The following is a 26,186-nucleotide window of genomic DNA, read 5'->3' as shown; positions in this document are numbered from 1 at the left end:
TAACATACCAGGCTGTCTGCTGGGCGGTCATAATTACAATATGATAATCCAACCTCAGTTATTAAGATATGTTGTTAGTTAACGATAAGTAGATAGTATGAATAGTGAATGAATCTCTTGTGGATTTTAGTCCCACGAAATTCCAATTAAAGAATCACTAGTATGCATAAGGGAAGGAAATTATATCCATTATTCTACTCTGGATAGGGCTTACAACATTCAAGGAAAAATATTTTACTTCCAATTTAGAGGAAAGAAGCTATATCCCAGAAAGGTTGAATAACTTGCCCACAGCTGCACAGCTAGGAAAAACAGAGCTGAAATTCAAACATATGTCTGCCTGCCTCTGTAAACTTGCTCTTTTTATACCAGAAGAAATGATTTGTGTTTGGCTTCAGTTTCATCTGAAATCAAATGAATGGAGAGTCAGACATTAATTAGGGAAGCTGACTCTTTTGTTGTTGTTGTTGTTTTCTGTTTTATTTTGGTTTTTTTGTTGTTGTTTTGGAGATGTGATAAAACCATAACCAAGGAAAGTACCCTAAAACAAAATTTCCCATGGAGTTTAGTCTTAAAATACAAATTGCGCATATTAAACCATTCTCTTTGTTTTAGTTAGAGTGAGTGATGCCAGGTGTTGCAAAACACAAACCTCACAATCCCAAAGGCTTAACACAAAATAAGTTTATTTTTCCCTCACATGGGGTCCAATGTGGATCAAGTTTTTTCCTTCCAAACAGTTACTCAAATTCCATTTTTTAACTATGTCATCTGAAACCCAAACTTCCAAAGTCCCCACAGAGGGATCAAAGAGCTTGGGATTCATGTAGGAAGATTGTAAGCACCAGGCCTGAAAATGGTTTACATCGCTTTTGTTCACATCCCTGTCAAGGACCTGATCAAACAGCCGAAACCCAAATGAACAGGAAGCTGGTACCTGTACGGGAGCCTGTGGATATTTGGATGGAACTTTGAGTCTGGGCCACTCTTTGACAAGAATTTAACAGATTCCTTCTTCTTGCCAGGCACCTAATCCACATTCTTAGGTACACTGGACACATAACTTAGCCGCGGTAATGCAATCAGAACAGAGTGGCACAGTGTAACTGGTAGAAGGAGATTTCCCTGGCAATCAAAAAAGCACATGCTGATGTTGTTTTCTAAATTGAAAGGAGAAAATATGAAATATTTTAAAGAGGATGTTGGAGAGATATGAACAGATAGTTCCTAATTAGAACATTGCTTTCATGACCTTCCCCAAAACAGCATCAACTTCCCCAAAGAAAGAACTTGCTATAAGTTTCGTTTGCCTTCTTTTTTATTGTTTAGATTCTTCATCTTTGAAAAAAGCTAAGAGGAATTAAAGGTATATTCTTTGAAATCATCAGGCTAAAACTAATATATGTGTGCAGCCACGTAGGCACTAGTGGGATGACTCAGTCAAAATTTCAGTGATTTTTTAATAATTGAACTACTTTGAAAGATTAGATATAAAAGTTCAAAGAACACATTAGCTGTAACTAATATAATACTGAAAGGGTTTCAAATTGCTATAAAGATGGATAAAGTAAACAGAGGTTTAGGAGAAGATTCTCATTGCCAATGACAAGTCAGCCGCTCAGAAATTATTTTGCCAGCTGAGCCATTTCCAGATTGGATTATTATTAAAGCATAGTGGAGGAGTTGAGATTTGAGTACATTTGATTTCAGTTTTTCAAGGTACTTTCTATTACACACAAAAAGAGAATCAGCCTGGTAGCAGGTCACCAAGGATAAGTAAGTGAATTATACCACTAAATTGCAACTAGTCTTGAAACATTCTGAAAACATTATGACATTTAACTCCCTCCTCTCTTCTATTTTAAAACAAATAAACATTTATTTTTCCAGGCAGATAAATATGTGTTTTAGGGATAATGACACAAACATTTTGATTTTCTTTTCAGCAACTGTTGACTTTTTGGTTGATTTTATGCCATACACTTTCTGGACAAATATATGTTGTAGTTATTTCAGTATCTTGATTGATAGCTTGAATAAAGTCATGCTTGATTGAAAACAGAAAAAAAATCAGAATGGAATGATTGAAAAATGTCATATTAAAGTTATCTGAAAAACGGGTAAATAAAGGGAAATATTTATTTTTCTTTTCCTTTATGAACTGTACCATTAACCAAATAATACCTGAGAAATGTCTCTTTACAAAAATATCACAGATAATACATTAAAAAGAAATGTCAGACTTAGAATATCACCATCTTTGCAACTCCCAATGAATAAATGGAGATAGGCTCAATGATTGATGGTTTTTAACATCACAAAAGGATAGACAACTAGACATTGTGTGCCTCCTGTTGAAGGAACACACCACCAGCTACAGTCTCACAAGAGATAGAACCTGAGTTTGATGGAGCTTCCAATTTGAAAGACATACAAAGAACAGAGGAACATGTTGAATTGCACCATGAGATGGCAACCAGGAAAATCCAGACTTTGGAAAACACCAGTGGAAAAGAAAAAGGTAGAGGGAAAATATTGATTAAAAAAAGACTTAAAAGACATAGCAAACTGTGAAAATGGGCAAAATTAAATTATAGTGTTTATGGAAGTCCATTTAAGTGATAAATCTATTTAAAAATAAAAACAAGAGGGGATTATGATAAAAGAACAGTGGCTGCTTTGGGATGGAGAGGCTGTGATGAGGATGTGGGCTATGGAAGCAGCTTCTAGAATGAGCAGCAAAGTTCTATCTTGAAGTGAGCTATGGTGGCAGTTTTGTATGTCAAACTAATTTGTTAAGCCATATGTGTCTTTTTGTGTAGTTTATTTTAGAGTGAAAAAATTTGAAAACCTTTAATAAATAGTCAATGTAAAGGATTACTGAAATCCTCTGAAACATGAAACAAAGATGCATGTGAGTAGTAGAACTGGCAGTTGAATTTATTGCAAAAAACACCTAATTGTAAAACTACTTGACGTGCTTTCTTAACTGCTTTCACTGCAAACAATTTTCCTTTCTACCTTTTCCTGTCAAAGAAACAGGTTGGTTAACTTTTTTTTTGTCCAAAAGACATATTGATTTTCCTAGGAGGCTAAATGATACCATTTTGCTCCTCTCAGCCTATTCCTTCTCTAAGGTTCTAAATTTCAGGTCTATCATTTTTGACAGTATTTTTTTTTGTTTGCCTTACCGTTTCCCGCTGCCAGTTTAAATGTCCTTTAGGATTACTTTCTCTGAATCAGAACATCGTAAGTGTTGTATTAAATATTATAGAATGAGATGAGGTTTTAAGAGAGCAGCCATATTCTCATAGGAGAACCATACACTGAAAATAAGAGGAAATAAGAAAGTAAGGGGAAAATTTCTTCCATGTGCTTAAAGTGATAGAAAAAAAAAAAACCACATTTCAAAAGTTACTTGTCTAGGCCACACAGTTAAGCTATTTATCAAGCTGCAAAACTAGCCATACAGGTGCAGAATTGAACAAAAATAGTGTATTTGTAGACATTTTTGTAGATGTATTATGGACTCCTCATTACACGGGCTCATTCTGAATTGGACACCAGAATGGGAATTTGTAAGCATAAATCAGTTTCTGACATCAGACAACCAAGGCATATAAAAATGAGTTGGAAACCCCATCTGTGCTAAATGTAAGGTAGAGGGAGTGAAAGGGACAGATGTGCTTGTCAATTTAAGATCTTATGGCAAGTCAGGCCTTGGGCTCAGTAACAGTCTTAAGCAGGCAATGCTCCATAACTATAGAATTAATGAACTTTTAGGAAAAACAGTTGGAATTAAATTGCGCTGCCTGAATGCGTACGTGTGCACATGCACACCTCTGTGCATGTATGAAATCCCTATCTGTTTGTGAGCAGAGAGAATTGGTATCCTCAGAGCCCCAGGAATGGTCATTTTTCTTGACTCAGGTCCATCTCTACCTGCTCTGTTGAGTTTCTTTATCGTCTTATCAACTTAGTAATAAGGTCCTATGTCCACTATAACTTTTAAAATAACATTTATTAATAAACTTTGCTGATTTATATGAACCTTCTAACTTTTTCAGTTTAGACTTTTCTGAGGCAATATTATATTTTGCCTCTAGAGAGCTTTTCCAGGCATCTAAGAGATCTGTGGGTCAGTTCAGCCAGGACGCAGTCAGGCTAAACAGGCTATTGTGTGCCAAGAAGTCAGTTAATGTAAAAGATGAAAGTATTTGTTATAGCCTAGTAACCCACAATGTGTGTAATCAGCAGTTAGCTATATACGAGAATTTATCGCAATTCTATTTTCAAATTCAATGCACTCTGTATGAAGTTATAAAGAGACACATGTTTCTGAATATGTGTGGAATCTGTATATAATGTGATAGAAGTGCATCCAGGGATCAATTAGGCATATTTCCCCCCTTGAAGCTCATTTTATATCTGCCTTTTGTGGGAACAATACAATTGATTCCCTGAAAAGAAAGGTATTTCATCGTGTCCTGGAATGTTTGTCTCTTCTCACCTTCTGGAACCTGAGGCCTGGCCGATCCTCAAATCTACCACATCTGACATGGAATTCATTCGTTATCCCCAAATCAGCAAACGTCTTCAATTTTTATTTTTTATATATTTATAATCTCTCAAAGAAGTTCTCCCGGCCAAAATGTGTTGTCTCAGGACCATGGGAACCAAAAAGTTAACTGTGAGAAGTTTGCTTTATCTTGAGGATGGTTTTGTCTATTATTAGCCAATCCCTCTCAGTCTAAGATCATGACAGAATCATTCCCAGAATCACCTAAGCCAGGAACTTGGGAGTCGCCTATTTCACCTCACTGCCCCCACTAACTTCTGTCAAACCTGTTCCCTAAATTGCCCTGTTCTGCCTCCTTAACTTTCTTTCTCTCTGTTCCCTCTGTTCTTGCCTTAGCCCAGACCCTCATGAGCTCCAAGAGTCCCTTCACTCCTCCCTCTGACTTTAGGCTTGTGTTCTTCTCATCCAATCTCCAGACCAGCAGTCTCTAAATTGAGGTGAAGGATGCCTCAAAAGACCAAAGTCCACATAATTTATGGATACTATACCTGAAATCTTCATAAACTCATAGAATTGTACTATCTCCACTCAGGCTTCTTTGAAACAATTTGATAAGTGATCCATTATACTGAGCAAGTGGTGATAATTCACTTGAATGGAGGTGGGTTGAATGAAGTGTTTGAGGGTTTGCTGGCAAATGAGTGATGGGAACATTTGTACATGGAGCTGGCTTAAGACATGTAGCCCTGCATTCTTTCTCTTCCTCTCTGGAAGCTGGCAGTTTGAGGAGAAATGCTTGCAACAAGTAAACCAACCTTGTTTAGAGAGCCTAGGATCCTGTCTATGACAAGGGTAATTGACTGAGTCAAACTATCATGGGGCATTCTATTATACAGTTGGCTTATAGAGTCAGAATACTTACCATCTTTTCCAAAATACAGTGCATTCTATATCGCTTTGTGTAAAATTATGTATATTAATTCTTATGTGCAGTGAAGTCTGAGAACTGCTAAACTATACTAAAAGGAAAACTACAAAAGAATTCTGTGTGCAGGATGCTTATTGGCATTTAAACCATTACTCTTATAAGATAACTATTATCTTTCTGGAGGTGAACGAGAGAAGTGTAATGAGTTTTAAAATGTTCCTCCTTGCCTACATGGTTAACTCCATTTTCTCTAACCATTTACAACTACTATCTTAGTAAAAGCCAAAGACTTGGATTTTGTTTAGTAAAAGAGAGAGTGAGTCATAAAGCAACTTAACTTAGACCAAGTCAGGACTCCACTCTTGCTATCTGGATTTGAATGTTTGTTGCCCCTACATTCATATATTGAAAGCTAATCTCAATATGATGGTATTTGGAGGTGGGGTCTTTGGGAAGTGATTAGGTTTTCATGAGGTGTTGATGGTGGAGCCTCCATAATGGGACTGGTGCCCTTACAGAGGGATGTAGAAGGCAGAGCTCTCTTTCTTCACCAGGGGAGGGCACAGAGTTAAGACTACTGTCGATGAACCTGGAAGAGGATCCTCACCAGATGCTAAATCTGCTAACGCCTTGATCTTGGACTTCCCAGCATCTAGAACCATGAAAAATAAATGCTGGCTGTTTAAGTCACCCAGTCTGTGATATTTTTGTTATAGCAGCCCTATACTGACTAAGACAGTTATATTTCAATGGGAGCCAAACAGAATCACTGCAAACCCTTGAATGAAGCCTGTGAAGTACATCCTTGGACAGAAAGAATCAGTTCTATTGTTAACACGAAGGACCTCATCACTTCAGACATTCCTTACGCAAAGTCAGATATGATATTGCACCTATTTACTTATTAGAGTTTTACCCTAAACCTGAACAAAATGGAGACTATGAGAAAACAAGAATTAAATTTCAAGCATTTTTAAGCAATTTTTTAAAACTATTATTTGCAGCATCCTTCAGTTTAGACCATGTTAGTAAAAGGCCTGGGTCAGATGTGGGCCCAAGCGAGGGAAAGTTTTACAGAGAGGTGGAGGGCACAAGGTTAAGACTATGAAAAATACCCACGCAGCCTGGCCTAGGTTTGCCATTGTCTTGTGCAAACATTTAAATTCCATTGGGAAAATTTTCTTATAAAGATTCTGAAATGTGAAATGATTTTTTAAAATATAATTTGAAACTCTCAGACTACCTTGTAACTAATATCATTAAGAGTATTTACTGAGCTATGTGAATCCAAAGGAAAATACACTAAAGTTTTTATTTCTCCTGAATGACAGCAGTTGCACAGATGTTGTATCTTTGCATAAAGCAGAATTAGATTCCTTTTTTGGATGGTATTAAAGTTACTTTTCATTCTTAGCCAAGACCACTTAATATTTTTAAAAACATAGTGATTTTTTGGGGGGCTGGCCCCGTGGCCGAGTGGTTAAGTTCACGCGCTCGGCTGCAGGCAGCCCAGTGTTTCGTTGGTTCGAATCCTGGGCGCGGACATGGCACTGCTCATCAAACCACGCTGAGGCAGCGTCCCACATGCCACAACTAGAAGGACCCACAACGAAGAATAAGCAACTACGTACGGGGGGCTTTGGGGAGAAAAAGGAAAAAATAAAATCTTTAAAAAAAAAAACATAGTGATTTTTGATGACAGAAAACAGTGAAAAAGTCAAATAAATTTAGTTGAATATATTAGTTTTTAATAAAGTCCGATCCATGAAGAAAAAAGCAACTTTTAATAAAATGTTCTTATTTTGTTTATTCTTAAGTTATTGTTGTGTCTTAGGGTATGATTTTATTTTCTGTTGTGCCTATTGTTGAGCATTTATGTGTTAATATAAGAATTATAAAATATAAATATAAAATATAATTAAAATATAAAAATTCTGAAATATACCATTGCCAAATCTTAAATGAAACAGATTGACGACATGTCTAAATATGAGCTAAAATGTTGAATATTTCAGATTAATATCACAAGATTTCTCCAAAGCAGTGAGTCACGTGAAGGAGCCCTGCTCACTTTACTGTTATGTGGCCTAGTGGGTAAGAGTCATTGGAGATTCACGGCACACTTCTGCTCTCTGCCTGAGATGGGCTTTCTCTTCTTGTCCTCTTTGTCTCAGAGAACTTCTGCTTTATAAACATTTCCTGATTCTTCCCAACCCCAGGCATATTAGTGCATTTTCCCCTGTTATCCAAATGGAAACTCATATGATACTTTCCCTATGCTTTTGTGGTGATCTTGGTTTAGTTTGTTGTAGAATTTATCATGTGTCACTGAGTGTTTTATTTGGCTCTATCTCCCATATTTGACCATGAAATGCTCAAGAACATTATTTCCACACATATCTGTCTCAGCGTCTGTCACGTTTCTTGATAATTCATGTGCTTATGAGCACAGTAAATAAAAGAGTAACCTCTGCAATTTCATTAAACTTTCCATCTAAATTTTTATCTAATTTTAATCAAAATATATGTGGTTATAATAGTTAGTGTAGTTTGATAACATTACATCTAGTCTTTAGTTTGGTGGGCTTGAGTTCCTACTACCCTGATCTATTGCTGAAAAAGTCACATTTTAACTAATTTGGGCAGAAATCAGGGGAATACAAAATGAGCAAGGCAGCACACTATCAGTCTAGGGCAGCAGGTATGGGCACGAACTTGAGGGTGAACAGCTTTGATTTGATTTGATTTGACCTACCTCTTTGGTATGAGCAACTTATTTTATTGTGTGTTATTGTTTTTTCCTCATTATAGAGATTTTGGAAATTATAGAAATCACTTGTAATCTTATATCCCAAATAAAACTTAACTATTCACATTTTGGGATATTTATTCCTAACTTTTTCCCCATTCTATATGTATATCAATTCCAAAATTGGGACCATGACATATATGTACTTTTGTACGTTGATACTTTTCTTACTTAGCATTTCCATATTATTTCTTCATGTTATTACATTGATTTCAAAAATATTTTGATAACTATATCTTTCTCCAATTATTGTGTCCAGATTATTTTTCAATTTTTCATTTGACAATGCTATGAAAAACCTACTTGTTTATGAAACTTGACCACAACCATAATTAATTTCTTAGGATGGATTACTAAATGACAAATTTGTGTCAGAAGACTTGAGCATAAGGACACAAATACACTGAAGTTGTATCTTCAATTGATACAACTGAAATCTCCTATTGGTTCAAACAGTTTTGAGTTTTTCTTCATGGGTAATCAAATTAGTTGAAAATAATGATAATTATTTTATCATATTCTTATTTTTCTTTGCATCTTATTACTTTACCTAGAAATTCTAACGTTTAAAGTGCTAAATAGTATGTTCTTAGCCTTTTACCTCCAAATTTTAATAGTGAATCTTCTAATTTTTACCCATAAATATGTTAGATATTAGTTCAAGAGGATTTTATTTATTAGATTAGGGAATTTTGACTTATTGATGTGATGAAGATGTTCTAATACTGAAAGTCATTGAATTCTTACTATAAAACTACTTAATAATGAAATATTACTATAATCTGGTATTGAAATTAATTTTATAGTATTTTTTAGAGCTTTACATGGATAGTCATATGTGTGATTGATCTATATTATATATTTTATGTATGGTATATAAACATATATTTTGTTTAAATATTTTCTATATTTTTTTTGGTTTGGCTTTGGTGTCACTTCTGTATTTAATATGTGAATTTCCCTTCAAGGAAATTTCCAGTTAAACTTAAGATGAATCTTCAGGGCTACCCACAAAAAGGAAGAAATAATCCCAACATAATATGCACAAGAGCACACAAGAGTATAAACTCAAGGAGGTCATGGATATTTGACTCTTGTTGACTCTTGCACCCCTGCACATAGAAAAGTACTTGTCCGTAGCATGTTAGTTGAATGAATGAATGAACGTATTTCCTCAATCCATACTGCTTTAGCTGCCTTCCCTCCATAAAATTTTTCTGTAATTCACCATTTTCTTCCTTAACTTGGCCTCACCTGTGCCCTGACTAAGTATCCAATCTCAGTGGCCACCATGTTCCCTTCACACAGTACACTTGAAGATTGTTGAACTAATTGCAGTTCTCTGAATCCAGCGTGCTTTCTCACAACTCTGTGCTTTCCTGAAATTGTTTGCTCCAACTGAAACAGCATTCATGCCATCTTTTGCTTATTTAGCTCCTCTTTTTCCTCCAAGCTTAAGAACTGCCATTATGTGAAGTCTTCCCTGACCACTTCTCTCTGGATTAAATTTCTCTTCCTTGTTCTCCCATCATATGCTGTGCATCCTTCTATTGCAGCATTTTTCCACCATATCATGCATATCTTGCCTGTCTGCTAACTCCTCTGCATCTTCCTCTAATCTGTGAACACCTCAATGACAGAAACTGTCTTTAATCTCTGGGTCCTCAGCACCTCACACAATGTCTTTCACATTCATTATTAATGCATCAATGGGAACATGGATTATAAACCAGTACCCATTCATCTCCTTTGTTCTCCTTTTGTGATTTTTTTTTTACATAAAAAGAATTGAATTTCTGAAAATGTTGACTTTCTTTACATATTTTATTTGAAAAGTAAAAATTAAAATATTGCTTAATAACTGAAAATTTGTGTTCTAAAGGAAACTGGAATTCTAAAAATAGGTTGAGACATATAATTTGTGAGGATTTTAGTTATACTTTTTACTCATTTATGCAGCATCGCTGCTTTCTGCGTCAGAGGTGAACCAAGCATTCCTGGTGGGTTGGGAATCAGTTAACAGAGGATCTGAGTCTGATGGAGGAAGCACTGGTGGTGGCTGTGGGCTTTGCTGATTCAATGTTAACAGTTTTAGGCAAAGTAGATGATCCAGTCAACCTTGGACTAACTCATGCTGTTTTCTATTTCTTTTGCCTTTTTTTATACTGTGAACCTACTCGTTAACTGTTGGAAAGAAAGGAACCTAGGGAGAAAGAAATGCAAGTTAGAGCATAGTTAGGGTCATTGTCTCTGAACGAAAAATGGTTCCAAAGCACCTGTCATCTCAATACCAAACTTTTAAATTAACATATATGAGTCTTCTGCTCTTGTTTTCTTATTTCAAAGAAGATTAGATAATCTCTTCTATTTACCATATATTGAACCTAAAGGATAATATTCCTAGAAGAGACAGTATCCTTGAAAGAATTTTCTTTTACATACCCTGTATTTTGGTTTGCTTATTTTCCTTCTTCCCTCTGATTCATTTTTTGCCAATAATACCGACTCTTTCTTTGCCACTTATTCTTTTTATATTCATCTTTCTTTTCACTGTATTGTCAATGTCCATTTTCCTCAGGTAGTAGCATTTTCTCTTGGTAATCTAAAGTATAGAAAATGAGTTTCTAGCTACAACTTACTTTATTACACTTAGGTCTTATCACCCATTGAAAATCCAGATATCCTTATAAAAGTGACATATATTCCTTTATCTCTAGTACTTTTGAAGGTTAATCATAATAAACACTCTTCAAAATTATTGTGAGCATCTTACCTAAAAATGTAGACCATAAGAATTACCATTAAAGCATCTTAATGTTATATTTTAATGATTTATAAATAGAGTTAGAATGAATAAAATATATCTGCAATGCAATGTGAAAATTGGGGAATCCTTCAGTGGTCAGAAGAATAATGCTCTGTCGTAACATAAATTGTAAGTTGATTGTCTATCTACTATGCATAGGACACTGCTAAGCACTGAGAGAAACAAATACATATAATTTAGTGTCTTTGTTCTCAAGGGGTTTATATAGTAGATTATTTATTTTCACTGATTTCCTAAGTTTTTAAAAATGACAATACAGTTCTTTAAAAACACTGATTCTCTTCAATACTATCTGAAATTATGGTGCATATTCATTCTCTTTTAAATCTGAAAAGTTTCTGAGAAGGGAGCATGCGATCTACTATACAATAGATGCTGCTAGAGTAAATTCCTAAACACATAGATTTTGTAAGGAACCTTAGAAACCACTCTCCTCAAGATTCCACCACCCATCTCTTTCATCTCCTTTCCCACTTTACATATGAGAAAACTGAGACTGATAGGGGCTAAACAGGCTGTCTAGGATCAGACAGTTGGGCAATCAAACAGGTTTCTTAAGTCGGCCTGGAACACTCTTTTAAATATAACCTATGAAAATTGGCAGATTAGGGGCTGGCCCGGTGGTGCAGTGGTTAAGTGTGCACGTTCCGCTTTGGTGGCCCAGAGTTCGCCGGTTTGGATCTCAGGTGTGGACATGGCACCGCTTGGGAAGCCATGCTGTGGTAGGCGTCCGACATATAAAGTAGAGGAAGATGGGCATGGATGTTAGCTCAGGGCCACTCTTCCTCAGCAAAAAGAGGAGGATTGGCAGCAGTTAGCTCAGGGCTAAGCTTCCTCAAAACAAAACAAAACAAAAAAAAGAAAATTGGCAGATTTATCTCCAGCCCACGCCAACAGTGATAACAGAGTTATTAGCTTCATCTGGTAACAATTGATATTTTCTGAATAACAATGATATTCAGGTACTGTGCATGGGGCTTAAGCAACAGGAAGAACTTCTATGTGTTTGCAATATGAGAATCTGTCATCATACAGATGATCATAATTTCCTGCCTGGTGAAAATCCCTTGATCACGTACTTCAATAGGAGAAGATAAACTCTCCTCCAAAAATATGAAAACTTCTAATCCAGGTATAGATGAGTACGTAAGTTTGCCAGTGTAGCTGCCACTTGATCTGACTTTATTGCATTTGAGGAGGTTATCATCATTGAGAATAAATAACAATTTATTGATGTATAGTGGGTTTGCTTGACTAAAATGAATAATTTTATTCATTTCTGCTCTTTCACCAGATTAGATATTCTCATTATCATCGAGTTGTTTTATGTTTGACTCACTGTCACATATCTCATTTTATTTGGCTCCTTTTAAGAGAAATTTTTATTTAGAATGGGAATACAGGATCTATTTCCTTGGTATCATCACATTCATGCATTTGATAGAATGGTAGACTCTAGGGAAACTGAAATTTACATTAGTTATTTTTCAAATGTCTATTAAAGCGTACTTATTACATAGTCCATTTTCTTAATAGTAGTCTTACATTCTGACTTTCATTGAAATAGTTGACTTAGATGTAAAAGATTAATTTACAGTAAGTTTGAACATCTAGCTAAAATTGAGCATACTTACAATATCAAATACAGTCGCCTGTCTGGGGCCCACAACATATTCTATATATTGCTGAAAATGTCCAACATTCCAGTTCTAGAAGTTTCCTCATGAAGCAACTGAAACTGGCCAATAATGTTATACCAGGTCATTTAAACATCTATTATGGTAAAAGAAATATAGGTAAAAGACGTAATGGTACTTCTCGGTTCTGAAGCCAGAAAGCCAGCTTTTCTACTTTCTAGGTTGGCCTTGGGCAAGTTACCCAAAGAATCTTTATCCACCCAAGACTCTTTGTCTGCCCCTGTAAATGAAGATGGTGATGATTCCTAGGCCTGCAGAACTGTTGTGGTGAATTAAATAAGAAAATTCATTTAAAGAGATTAGTATGGGGCCAGCATACTAATTATGTATGCATAACTTAATTAGATTATGCCAAATAATGCTCTTAGAAAACTAAACTAGATATTTTTCTAGCTATTCGCTTTGAACTTCCTACATCTTAGTGAGCACATAAGGATATGGTTTTTCTAAAATTAAATTTTCTATAATAACCGTGATGATTAATTTTATGTGTTAGTTTTACTGGGTCATAGGATACCCAAATATTTAGCTAAATGTTATTTCTGGATGTGTCTGTGAGGATGTTTCTGAGTGAGATTAGGATTTGAGTTGGTGGACTCAGTAAAGCAGATTCCCCTCCCCAATGTGGGTGGGCATATCCACTTGCTGAGGGACTAAAAAGAACAAAAGGCAAGGAAGGGAGAATTTGTCCCTTTTGCCTAACTGCTTGAGCTGGGTCATCAGTCTTCTCGTGTGCTTGTACTGTGATTCACACCATTGGCTTCCTTGGTTCTCAGGCCTTCAAACTAAGACTGAACCACATCACTGGTTTTCCTGGGTCTTCCTGGCAGACTATGGGACTCCTTAACCTCCGTAATCACATGAGCCATTTCTTATGCTAAAGCACTCTGTCTCTGTCTATCTATCTGTCCATACTATTGGTTCTGTTTCTCTGGAGAATTTTGACTACTACAATAATTAATACAATAATGTAGTTATAATTGTTAAGCATCTGCTCTATGTCAGACATTTCTAGTAAGTATTACATGTACATTCAGTGTTACACGTGCATTCAGTCATTTATTACTCACTAAAACCCTGTGAGGTTGAGTTCGCTATCCCATTGTACATAGGAGATAACTGCCCTGAGAGATGATTTGTAAAAATCCAAACTGGAATTCATGCAATGGTCCATTTGATATAAGATCCCACTCTCTTCCTAGGAGCCCTGATTGTTCGTTTGTTTCCTTTTATATTTAGGTTGGGAAGATTCACCCTGAGCTAACATCTATTACCAATCTCCCTTTTTTCGCTGAGGAAGATTCACCCTGAGCTAACACCTGTTACCAATCTTCCTCTTTTTGTATGTGAGCCACCACCACGGCATGGCCAGTGATGAGTGGTGTAGGTCCTCAACCAGGAACCAAACCTGGGCCACAAAAGTAGAGTGTGCCAAACATAACCACTAGGCCACCAGGGCTGGCCTTTTATAGTTTATTATATGTATTTGTCCATAAACTTTTCTAGGTCATAGACCCATTATTACCTTGCTTTCTGGTATGAAATTTGGGTCTTTAACAAGTTTTCTCATTAAAACCTTTGGACAGATATCTCACCAGAATAAAGGAAGCCTACTTCAGCTTAACTCTCCCACTGATTAACAGTAAACACTCTGGGGACCAGCCCAGTGGCGTAGCATTAAGTTTGCATGTTCTGCTTTGGCAGCCCAGGGTTCGCCAGGTCAGATCCTGGGTGCGGACATTTGTGCTGCTTTTCAAGCCATGCTGTGGCAGGCGTCCCACATACAAAGTAGAGGAAGATGTGGACAGATGTTAGCTCAGGGCTTAATCATCCTCAAAAAAAAAGAGAGAGGAAAAAAAAAGTAAACACTCTGGACAAAACACCACAAATAAATAAATAGAAAGGAAGAAAGGAAGAAAGGAAGGATGGAAGGAAGGAAGGAAAGATTCTGAAAAATAAATAATAGCACTAAGATAGAAGAGATAAGTCAGAACTTGAATAACAGCGGTGATAAGTTTCCTGGGGTTTCATTTTCTTCCTTTGTCTCCTGGCTTTGAACTGAGGGCAAGCCAAACCAAACTTGGTAATGATCATGGTCAGCAAAACCTGGCCAGAGGACCAGGGAGAAAACAGCCTCAGTGTAGATTATGGCGGAAGCCTTCATTTTTTTTTTCCCTTTTGCCTCTCCCAGCACTGTCCAGGGACCAGCCCCAGTGATGTAGCTATACTTTCCCAGTGCAGCAGGTGCATGAGACCCAAGAGAAAACCCCTCCCTTTAGATAGAGGAACCACAGAAAGGGTACCCTATTGTGCCAAGAGCATGGGGGAGGAGGATCCGTATAATGTTTCTCTTTCTCTTGTCTCACTGTTCTGCTTCTAGTTGTCCAGGTCTGTGCAAGGGTTCAGAAAGCTAAATCTCTAAAAGAACTCTATATTTTAGCCAGATAAATCACAAAAAGGAGACTCTGGAAGCAAGAGAGGGAGCGATAAATACACAAAAAGAGAGAGCTGGAGAAGGGAATCCATAATTTTGTGTACAAACCAACACAAGTCCCAAGCTTACCCCCCGAGCTGTACTTGGACAGAACCCACCCAAAGAAAGATAGCAAAGGCTGCAAGAGAAGGAATATAGAAAGCTCAATCCAAGTTCCAGGCCAGCTCCTGAGAGGCTCATGTAAGGTGCAGACACAAACGACATAGCAAGAGCTTTGAACACTGGACAGATCTTTAAACCACTTTCTGAACAAGGCAAAACAGACCTTACAGTCTGGACTAACCAGGTGATTGCTAAAACAAACAAACAAATTAGCATTCTTCTCATAAATTTAGCAGGACCTAAAGTCTCAAAACATTATATTCAAAGTGTCCATAATAGAATCCAAAATTATTCCATGTACCAACAACCAGGAAACCAACTGTCAAGGGAAAAGACAGTACACAGATGCCAACCTGAAGTGACCCAGATGTTGGAATTATCAGAAGATGACCTTAAAGCAGCTATTGTAACTATGTTTCATGAGGCAAAGGTAAAAAAAACTGAAAAAATAGACATTCCAAACCAAAAAATAAAAAGTATTTTAAAAAATGGAAATTTTAGTATTGAAAAATATAATATTTAAAATTTTTAAATTCACCAGGTGAATTCAGGAGCAAAATGGAGTTGAGAAAGGGAAAGGTCGGTGAATCTTGCAAACATAAATCAAAAGAGAGCTTCAAGCCAAGGTAGGATGGCTGAACCCCTGTTAAAGCAATAGAATGCCTAATGTTAGTGCCACTGGCTCTGAACCAACTATATAAAATTCATCAAAGAAAATAAAACCACATAGTGTAAAGGTGAGGAACATTACAGTAGGGAATATGTGCATTTCATTTCAAGCATAACTAGCTTTGAGATTATGTACAAGGTACAAAATTCTTTGACTCTATGTTTCTTCATCTTCACTTCATAGGTTGTTGTGAGGATTAAATGGAATAAGATATATAAAAGTATCAAATTCAGTGAAGTGTACCTAACATGAATAAACTAAATGCTAATTCTCCTAACTTTTTCATGTCTTACTCCTGAACTATATTTTGAAATATTTATGGTTCTAGTCTAAAGCTCCTTTGAGATAAGTAGCATGTAGAAGAGAATTTACAATGCAATTTCTCTAAAAATTGTTTGATCATGCAACCCTTCTTCTTATGAAACAAATGGCAACATATTATAGAGACCTCAGCTTGAGAAAGGTGATTGAAAAGATTTTCTACATCATGTGTCTGTAACAAGTCTACCAGAAAGTTCTATCCCCAAACCACGCCTTTCAGATCTCTAGCACTGCTCTTGGTCCTAGTATTTTGGTTTATACCTACAGTCAATAAAAGGAACAACTTTGTGTAAAACAAGTCCGTATTTTTTTGAAAACTCCAATCCTGGATGTTTTTATTACCCAAAATCCATTACAAAAATACTTCAAATAACTGATTCATCTCAGAAATTAGGGGCAGGAAAGCATGTTTTCCCTCATGAAAGAGTATGCTTCCTAGACGTGGAAAATTCTCACATCCCATTTATTTCTCCTACAGAGGTGTCTGTAGTAAAAAACAGAGATAAGACTTATGCTCAAATGTGGAAATCTTAGCCAGAGTTTTTAAATGTTTTTTCTTTGTCTGTAGGTCTTAGTAGCTCGCTTTGAATGGCATTGATTTTATTGTAAGCTGTCAAAAAGACTTTCTGTAAATAAAAACCATGAGTCCTCTGTGACACATGTTGCTTCTCAAAAATGGTTTTTGTGTTATATATTCTTTTAATTTTTCTCTTCCTTCCTAGCATATTGCCTGATTGGTAAATTCTGGAAATCGACAGCACAGCCTCACTTTTTTTTTTCTCCATGCAAGTCCCATCTTTGTGACCACTGTCACCCCTGGTGCCTGGTAGCGAACTGATGGTGAGGTGTCTCATATCTTGAGTAGATAAGTGTATACAACCTCTGGACATTGGGCAATTTGCATTATTATACAGAAGCCATATTTTCAAATGGCTGCTGTGTTCCAGGGACTTGGCCAGATTCAGGGATACAAGGATTAATGACTATTGTATTGCCTGCAAAACGTTCATAGAATATTCAGTGGGTAGTGACAAAATCACAGTAGCATATGATAAATTTTTACAACCTGGGCATGAAGTACTAGAACGCAGAACGGTGCATTTTTATGTTGATTTAAAACTTTGAGTGAAAAATACTGAAATTTGTGGAAAAGAATCCAGGAAAATCTTTCTCTGAGATCAGAAAAATCGATCCACTAGCAGGACGGGTTTAGATTCCTTAGAACTCTGCAGCATCTGGGCGACAAATAAAACTGTTTTTTACATTTCTTCTCTTAACGTATATATTTACTAATTTCTTGTTTCCAAACAAGAGTTGTTAAATATCATTCAATTATATTCAAAATTTAACCAAAATGAAACCTGCTATTGTAACTCTCTTTTAATCATTATAACAGCCAATAATGTGTGGATTATTCTCACTTTATGGAAGAGCGGCCAAAGGTAGAGAAGTTAAATGTCTTACATAAAACTACTCAGCTAGTAAGGGGAAAGCTAGAATTTGAACCCAGCTCCTCTGATTTGAAAAGCTTATTCTCAATGCTTTATACTGCAGCCATTGCTCGTCATTTTAGTTTTGCAATAGACTCCAAATCTTTTAAGAAAATGAAGAAAATGATAAAAAAAAAAATTTCTGTGGAAGTAATTCTAGCCACCAATTTCTGCATTACTCCTAGTGTATATTCCTAGTTGTTCTCACTGGTTGCTTCCTTTTATATCTAATACCTGATGTACTTCTCAAATGCCTTATATATGAGACAAAAAATTTAAGGAAGTGATCCTTTATTACATAATAGGCACTTTTTTTGGAGGGAGTTGGTGAGAAGTATGTTAAATTGAGTAGGATAAACATATAAATTTGACTGTATAGTTTATTCAAGTGGAGGAAAAGAACAAATACGAGTTACATTTTTGGTACCCTACAGTAACCTGTCTTTTCAAGAACAATTGGACTTAATTCTGTCTGTTCAGATTTACACACACTTGGAAGAATTTCATCCTAACTAAATGGCAGACAAGTGCTGAAGTAGTGCAGTGAGCAATATTGATGTGTTTGGGCTAAATAGCTATTGATGACATTTTGTGAGTATCTTGTTTATGAATATGTTAATTAAAAAATACAAGGCTTGACTACCCTGCTGGGTCATCTGGTAAGACGGTAGAGTAATTTATTTCACATTTCTTCTTAATGTTCCTTTCTATTTTTATTTTGAGCTTATCACCTTTTTCTCCTAGCAGACGAAGGAGATGTTGTATTCTAAATAGTACTTGTAAATTCCATCTCCCTCCGAAGTCAGCTGATTTCTTTTATATCTTCCCTACCAGCTGCAAGAGAGACAGACAAGATGACGCCTTTCTACTGTCAGACACTGACAGAGCAGAGAAATATAGACAGATGGATAACAGATAGTAGGGTTCTAAGTACCCTACAATTTATTGAGGCAAATGGAGGAGAGTTGAGTGGCAAATTACCTACACTGTTCACAAACCAGCAGGCAGCCCTGTTTGCCAGCTATCCAAATTGTTTCTGGGTAATTTGGCACATTTCTACTGTGTTGTGCTATATCTAAAGGTATGACTTTGAGCTTTGAAAATCCCCTGTTGTGAAAGATCTGCCCAACAGCAAGCAAAACTTGGGATGTGATATTCAGGGAAATACACATATCTTTGTTTGATCATCCCAAAAAGAAGATTTAAGGTATGATCTTTTAAAGTATTAAAAGGAAGAAATAATTAATTTTAGTCAGTATTTATACTTTTCCATTTTAAAACCTCACCATCTACAATATTCATGCATCTTGGAAATTTGAATTTGATGAGGATGTTGATGAATCTCAGATAGGAAGTTACTTTGCAAACCTGTAGTTTTCCAACCCTGCAGCAGATTTAGATGAGAATCACATATAGGAATGCTAAAAGCTAGAGAATAACAAATTGATGTCTTACTGAAATTGTTTCACAAGATAATCTGGGGAAGAAAAAGGAGTTTGGTGAGGAAATCTGGAGTTTAAATTAGCACAGATAAAACAATGTTAAGCAGGTGTTTCTACCATAGGATTTTGTAGAGCCTATTACAAATTATTGTTCATTGTGTATCTCTATGAAGGGAACATGGAAAATTATCTTTCTCAGGATACCACTAATTTTACCAGATGTTGTGATACATGGAACACTCTTTGGAATAAGTGCCATAGACAATAATGTGACTCAGCTACCTTAGTAGTTTAGTCAAAATATTTACTTTGCTTGTTTGGTTTTTTCTTTCAAAAAGGACCCTTGCCCTTCAGAGCATTTATGTTCACACTGAAAACTTTCACTCAAATATAAAAGATATTTTAAGTTGGAAAAGTTATTATCATTATTTGCATGATAGATATTTGAAACCAATGCTTCCTAAAATAACTTAGAGCAGCTCACTCAGAATTAATGAAATATAGTTTAATAGCCTGCTAGATATCAAATGGTATAATTGGCACTAGTGATGTAACATGGAACAATGTAGAAGTGGTCATCAGCTTCATGGGTCTCTAGCCTAGCTAGTAAATGATCACAGTTTACCTGCTGACCTCAAAAGCATTGTGATAGGGGCTGGCCCTGTGCCTGAGTGGTTAAGTTCTCGTGCCGTGCTGCAGGCGGCCCACTGTTTCGTTGGTTCGAATCCTGGGCATGGCCATGGTACTGCTCAACAAACCATGCTGAGGCAGCGTCCCACATGCCACAACTAGAAGGACCCACAATGAAGAATATACAACTATGTACCGGGGGGCTTTGGGGAGAAAAAGGAAAAAAAAATAAAATCTTTAAAAAAGAAAAAAGCATCACGATATAAAATGCTCCAAACTGGAGAAATCATCTTTCCCATCCTATACTGCAAACCCATTCCTCCCCCACTGTTCCATATTTCAGTAAAATAGCATCATCGTCTATTAAGTTACTCAAGTCAGAAAGCTGAAGTAACCTTGACTTTTCCATCCTCCTCACCTCCCACTGTCAGTCAATCATTAAGTCTTATTAGTTCTAATTCCTAAACATCTTCCAATTTCTGATACTCCCTTCAATCATCACTGCCTCCGTTCTAGCATATTATCATCTTTTATTTAGGCCACTTCTGTAGTCTACGGACTTGTGTCCCCATATTCACTTCCCCTCCTTCCCGTTCAGTCTCCCATTTCTAGCAAAGGTTATATTCTGGTAGTACTTTCTTCATCGCCTAGCTAACATGTAGTCATTATACAATTTTCAGCAGAAATATCACTTCTCAGAGATGTAATACCCAAACTTTATACTGGCTTGGTTCTTCTTATATTACACTTACACACTACCTTGAATGACTTTTTTTGTAACGATGATTACCCTTTTCATAAATTGGTGAATGCCAGTCTATGTTACTAAATTGTAGGCTCCACGAGGACAAGGACCAGGTAGGTGCACCCTCGTCCACAACTCTAGAATCAGTACCTAGCTTAGTTACTGATACATAGAAATGCCTGGAAGTCATTCACTTACTCTATGGCATTGTTTCTGTTGCTCTTACAGGGTGGAATGGCCATAGCCCTCTTTTTCATCTATACCTTCCCTCCAAATTAAATATCCATCTGTCGAGATCCTGACCAAATGTACTTCCTTAGTGAACTCTTTCATTATCGCCAACGTCCCTAACATGTTCAGAATTAACCACCCCAAAGAATACTTTTTCCTCCATTTAGCGTCAATAATGATATCTATCCCCCTCCACAAACACACACAACAATAATATTTAAAGCAAATGCCTTGCAGATTACCTTGTGTAAAGAGAACTTTCATTAAGAACTTTTTTTTAACAGAAATCACTTTTGCTGATTCTCAGTTTATCCTGTTATGTAGAAGGAGGTCTTTCTCTGTCTTCTAGACACACATATCCTACTGCCTAGTTTGTTGTCACCAACCACTGTCTCACACTTAAAATGTCCAAAGGAGAGTTCTTTATTCACCCTCAACCTGTGCCTCCTGAATCTTCTCCCTCTCATTAAATGGTACCACCATTCATTTTCCCAGGTAGAAACTTTGGCATTATCTTTGGATCTTCACTTTTTCTCACCAACTCTACTCCTTCTAGCAAATCTAACAAGTTCTGTTACTACCCTCTCCAGTCATTTGATTCAATGTTTTTTTTTTTTTCATATATCCACTGCAACTATCTTATTCAGGCCTCCATCATTTCTTCCCTGGTTCTTCACAATAATTTTCTAAATGGACTTCCTGAGTTTCTTTTCACTCTTGACCAATCCACTCACTAGATAAGAGCAAATGAAATATTTTGAAAACATACATGAGACCACACAATTCACTTGCTTAAAAACCTTCAGTAGTTTTCCATATCACAGAGAATCAAAGAAAAACATCTTACCATGCTACAAGGCCCGGCATTATATGATCCTTAGTAGCATGTGAACCTCCTCTTCTGCAACACCCACCATCCTGTATCTCCCTCACTGACTTCCTTTCAGCTCCGGGTACAGGTCAGCCTTTTCCAGGCTTTGCTCCTGACGCTCTTGCCTGAAGTGCACCTTCCCTACATTCTATGTGACTAGCAACTTCACTTCCTCCAGGGCTCAGCTGAAATGTCAGCCTCCCTGGATTTCTCTGGCAATACTATCTAAAATAGGATACCTTCTTCCTTTCAATATCTAAATTTTTGTTTCCTTCATAGCCATTATTACAATTTGCAATTATTTTTATTTACCACTTACTTATTTTTTGCCTGGATTCACTCGTGAAATGTAAGATTCTTGGGTACAGGAGCAATATCTGTTATTTCTACAGTACCTATGAGAGAATTTTATTTATCTGGCCCTTTAATCAATGATTGTTGAATGAATTAAGGCATTTGATTGAAATAGTTAGGATCATTATTTGCAATATAAGTAAAAATATGCTCAGTAGAGAACTATACCTGGGTTTGAATGCTGATTTAGGAACTTAATAACCTGTGGTCTGGACAAGTCATGTAAACATGTAAAGCCACAGTAGTACTTTCCTTCCCTCTAAAACAAACATGTAGATTTTGTCATAAGGACGTTTTGTGATAGTGTATGTAAAGTACATAGAGCAAAGTTTTCCGTACATACAGCAGGAGCTCAATAAGGAAAGCGATGTATTTTATTTAACTTTCAGTAGTAAATAGTAGTTGCAATATTAGTAGTAGTATCAAGACTTTTTGTCTTAACAATAGAAATGCTACAATTAGACCAACAAGGCTATATTAATCATAAAAAAGAATTATAGGTTAAGTTTTATAAGAAAGAAAATAAAGTAGATTTCCGATTTTTTTAATGTTTGATTGTTTTTTTAATTTGCTTTAGATTATAAGTGTACAGTAACATACCTAAGCATCTACTTTTAAGAACAATGAAAAGAAAGGAAATTCAAATGAGTCGACTCATTAGATTTTGCCATGATTTCTGAAATATGGCTTTTGTTATGCTGGGAATTCAGAGCTCCATAACTCTCTACCAAATTCCATGCTTTTAAAATGCAACCCCAACATCCCTGAATCATGATAAGTAGTGTACATTTCTGAAGATGTGTTCCATAGTGTATGTTAATTATATTTGGGATATTTCCCATGCTTCAAATGAAATATTTTGACTATTTTTCTCTCAAATAATCACTTAGGTTCCACTGCACTATTTAGACAAGGTTAAAAACTTTCATTCTTTTTTTAATAGTCATTTCCTCATTCTCTAGCTAGCTTTTAACCTCACTGCCATTTTGACATGGAGATTAAAAATATCCTGCACCAATCATAAGATGTTTGACCTTTTATGTCCTAAAAGAAAAGGGTATAGAAAAAGATGATATTATCTGTAGGGGGAGTATGTTCAACTCCATAAAAAATCTCTGTGTGCCACAATTTTTGTCATGTAGCTTTGTTCCCAGACCACTTTTCTCTTGCGTATTTGTGTCATGAGGATGTTTGATTCAATTTTATGTATTTATATGTCTCTATTTCTAACAGGAAGCATTAACAAGGAGGAAAGATGAGGAGCTTTTGAGTTCAGTATATGAGAACTGGGGCATGTATGGCATGCTTAGTTTGGAAAGAAGAAGGGTCAGGAGCAGGTGGTTAGATAATTAAGTCATAGCAGCCTGAAAACTGAATTCATGTATTTTCAAGGAAGAAAGAGCAATAGCATTTCCTATGATCTCTCTGCATCTCATAACCAATTTACATAGGCCTTTGCTAGTCAATTTGTTTGTGCAATTGTTTGTTTATTTAGCCAATTACTATCTGTCTCTTATGCTTTGCTGTGACATTCCTGGACACACACATTCTTTAATTCATGATCCAGAAACTTGAAATGTGTTGTTCTCCATATTTATTTCTCAAATAGCAGAAAGAACACTATTGGCTTAATTCAGTGATTATTTTCAACTGCAGTTTTCTGGATCTGGAGTGTGATGGGTTGAGACAACATGGGAATAGGCTCAATTCAGGATTAGGTTTTGTTATCCTATTTAGTGATTATAACTTCTAGACCCTGCTCAAATATCTATTAACCCCTGTGTCCCTCCAGTAAGCCTTCTAAATGCTCTGCAAGCTGACAGTTCCATATGGACCTCATTGTGCTCCATAAGACTTCTCACTTGTCAACATTGCTTATCACTCTGTCACCATCGAATGCCCTTGGAATGACTATAGTAGATCTAAAGTTAGGGACCATAAATTAGAGATCCAAAATTAATGTCCTTTCTTGGATTGCACACAAGTTTTTTTGGAAAAAGGACACATATCCCAAAATGATTTCAGTATTTTAGTGGTTTGAATAATTCAAAGTGGTTTTAAATTTTCAATTGCTACATAAGATTTGAGCCAGTTATTATCCCTGGAAATATTTTTCACCTGTTCCTGCTATCTCTTGCTGTATAAAAAATTACCTAGAAATTCTGTGGCTAAACATAGTGACTATTTTATTATCTTATAATTTCGTGGGTGAGGAATTTGAGTGGAGCTCACATTGGTGAGTTTCTGTTCCAAATGATGCCAATTGCTTTGCTTGCTGGTAGTGAGCTGACAAATGGACTGTTCAAAATGTTCTAAGAGGTGACACTTACATATGTAGTGCTTTCTCAGTGTTACCTGAAGTCTGGGCTCAGCAGGGACTGTCCAGCAGTGTGCCCACAAGTGGTATCTCCAGGATAGCAGTCTCAGGGCACTCAGACTTCTTCCATGGCAGCTGAGAGCTCCTCCAGCATTGAAAGCAGTTCAGCAGAAGCTGTAAGTCCTCTTATGACTGCACCTCAAAATCATAGAATATCACTTCTGATCTCTTCTGTTTGTCAAGCAAGTCACCAAGACCAGTCCAAGACCAGTCCAAGTTTAAGAAAAAGGACTTTTCTGCTACAACAGGCTAGCCTGGGCTGGTTAACATGCCAACAATGGGGTTCAAAGAGAGATGATAGAAGTGTGCAGTGCCTCTTGAGGTCAGGACCAGCATGTTAGCACAAAGCAAGTTGTAAGACCAGATTTAAGGGGTGGGAAAATTAGCTCCAACTCTTGATGGGAGGAGATGCAAAGTTATATTTCAAAGGCTGTAGACTCAGAAGATGGTAAAGATTTCTAACCACTTTTTCAGTCAACCTGCCACAATTGTTCCATGTTATCTTTTCTAGGCTTTTATAAGTAAACACAAATATAAACATAAAAAGACATAGGTTTTATATATACATATTTGTATATTACAGGTATACTCTCAACAATGGCTTGGTTAAACATTACTTGCTCCTTTTTTTTTTTTAAAGAAAAATAATCTAGTGGATTGCTGGAAAGATGGCAGCTCCCAAATTTCCAAAGGAATCCTGAGATAAAAGAACAAACCTGGAGGTATCACGTTCCCTCATTTCAAAAAACACTACACAGCTATAGTAATCAGAACAGCATGTGGCACAAACACAGACACTCAGATCAATGGAACAGAATCAAGAGCCAGAAATAAACATACCCATCTATGGACAGGTAATTTTTGACAAGGGAGCCAAGAATATACAATGGAGAAAGGAAAGTCTCTTCAATAAATGGTTTGGAATAACTGGACAGCCACATGCAAAAGAATGAAAGTAGACCATTATCTTACACCATACACAAAAATTAACTAAAAATGGATTAAATACTTGAATGTAAAATCTGGAACCATTAAAATTCTAGAAGGAAACACAGGCAGTACACTCTTTGACATCAGTGTTAGCAGCATGTTTTCAAATACCATGTCTGACCAGGCAAGGGAAACAAGAGAAAAAATAAACAAATGGGACTACATCAAACTAAAAAGCTTCTAGATAGCAAAGGAAATCATCAATGAAACAAAAAGATAACCTAAAAGTTGGGGGAAGATATTTGCAAACCATATATCAGATAAGGGGTTAATATCCAAAATATATGAAGAACTCATATATCTCAATAACAAAAAAAAAAAAAAAAAACAACCCAAATGAAAAATGGGCAAAAGACCTGAACAGATATTTTTCCAAAGAAGATACATAGATGTCCAACAGGCACATGAAATGATGTTCAACATAGCTAATTGTTAGGGAAATGCAAATCAAAACTATAATGAGCTATCACCTCATGCCCATCAGAATGGCTATAATTAACAAGACAAGAAATAACAAGTGTTGGTGAGGTTGTGGAGAAAAGGGAACCCTCATACACTGCTGATGGGAATGAAAACTGGTGCAGCCACTATGGAAAACAGTATGGAGATTACACAAAAAATTAAGAATAGAGGGGCCGGCCCTGTGGCAGAGTGGTTAAGTTCACATGTTCCACTTCTCGGAGGCCCCC

The 26,186-nt window shown here is 36.4% G+C and overlaps 1 protein-coding gene and 1 long non-coding RNA gene across 9 annotated transcripts in view; one reads left to right on the top strand and one right to left on the bottom strand.

Moving 5' to 3' along the window:
* Positions 1-26,186, top strand: part of ROBO2 (roundabout guidance receptor 2) — a 1,565,981-nt gene that overhangs the window by 215,899 nt on the left and 1,323,896 nt on the right. The gene's annotated exons all lie outside the window — the stretch shown is intronic.
* LOC139079867 (uncharacterized) lies at positions 10,062-12,783 on the bottom strand. The gene is made up of 3 exons (XR_011533857.1): positions 12,718-12,783; positions 10,699-10,858; positions 10,062-10,459 (listed from the first exon to the last, which is right to left on the bottom strand). It is a non-coding gene; the product is annotated as an uncharacterized lncRNA (long non-coding RNA).

Source organism: Equus przewalskii, chromosome 27, assembly GCF_037783145.1.
Source record: "Equus przewalskii isolate Varuska chromosome 27, EquPr2, whole genome shotgun sequence".
Lineage (NCBI taxonomy): Eukaryota > Metazoa > Chordata > Mammalia > Perissodactyla > Equidae > Equus > Equus przewalskii.
Note: the sequence above shows the minus strand (reverse complement) of the source record. Positions and strands in the feature narration are given on the sequence as shown.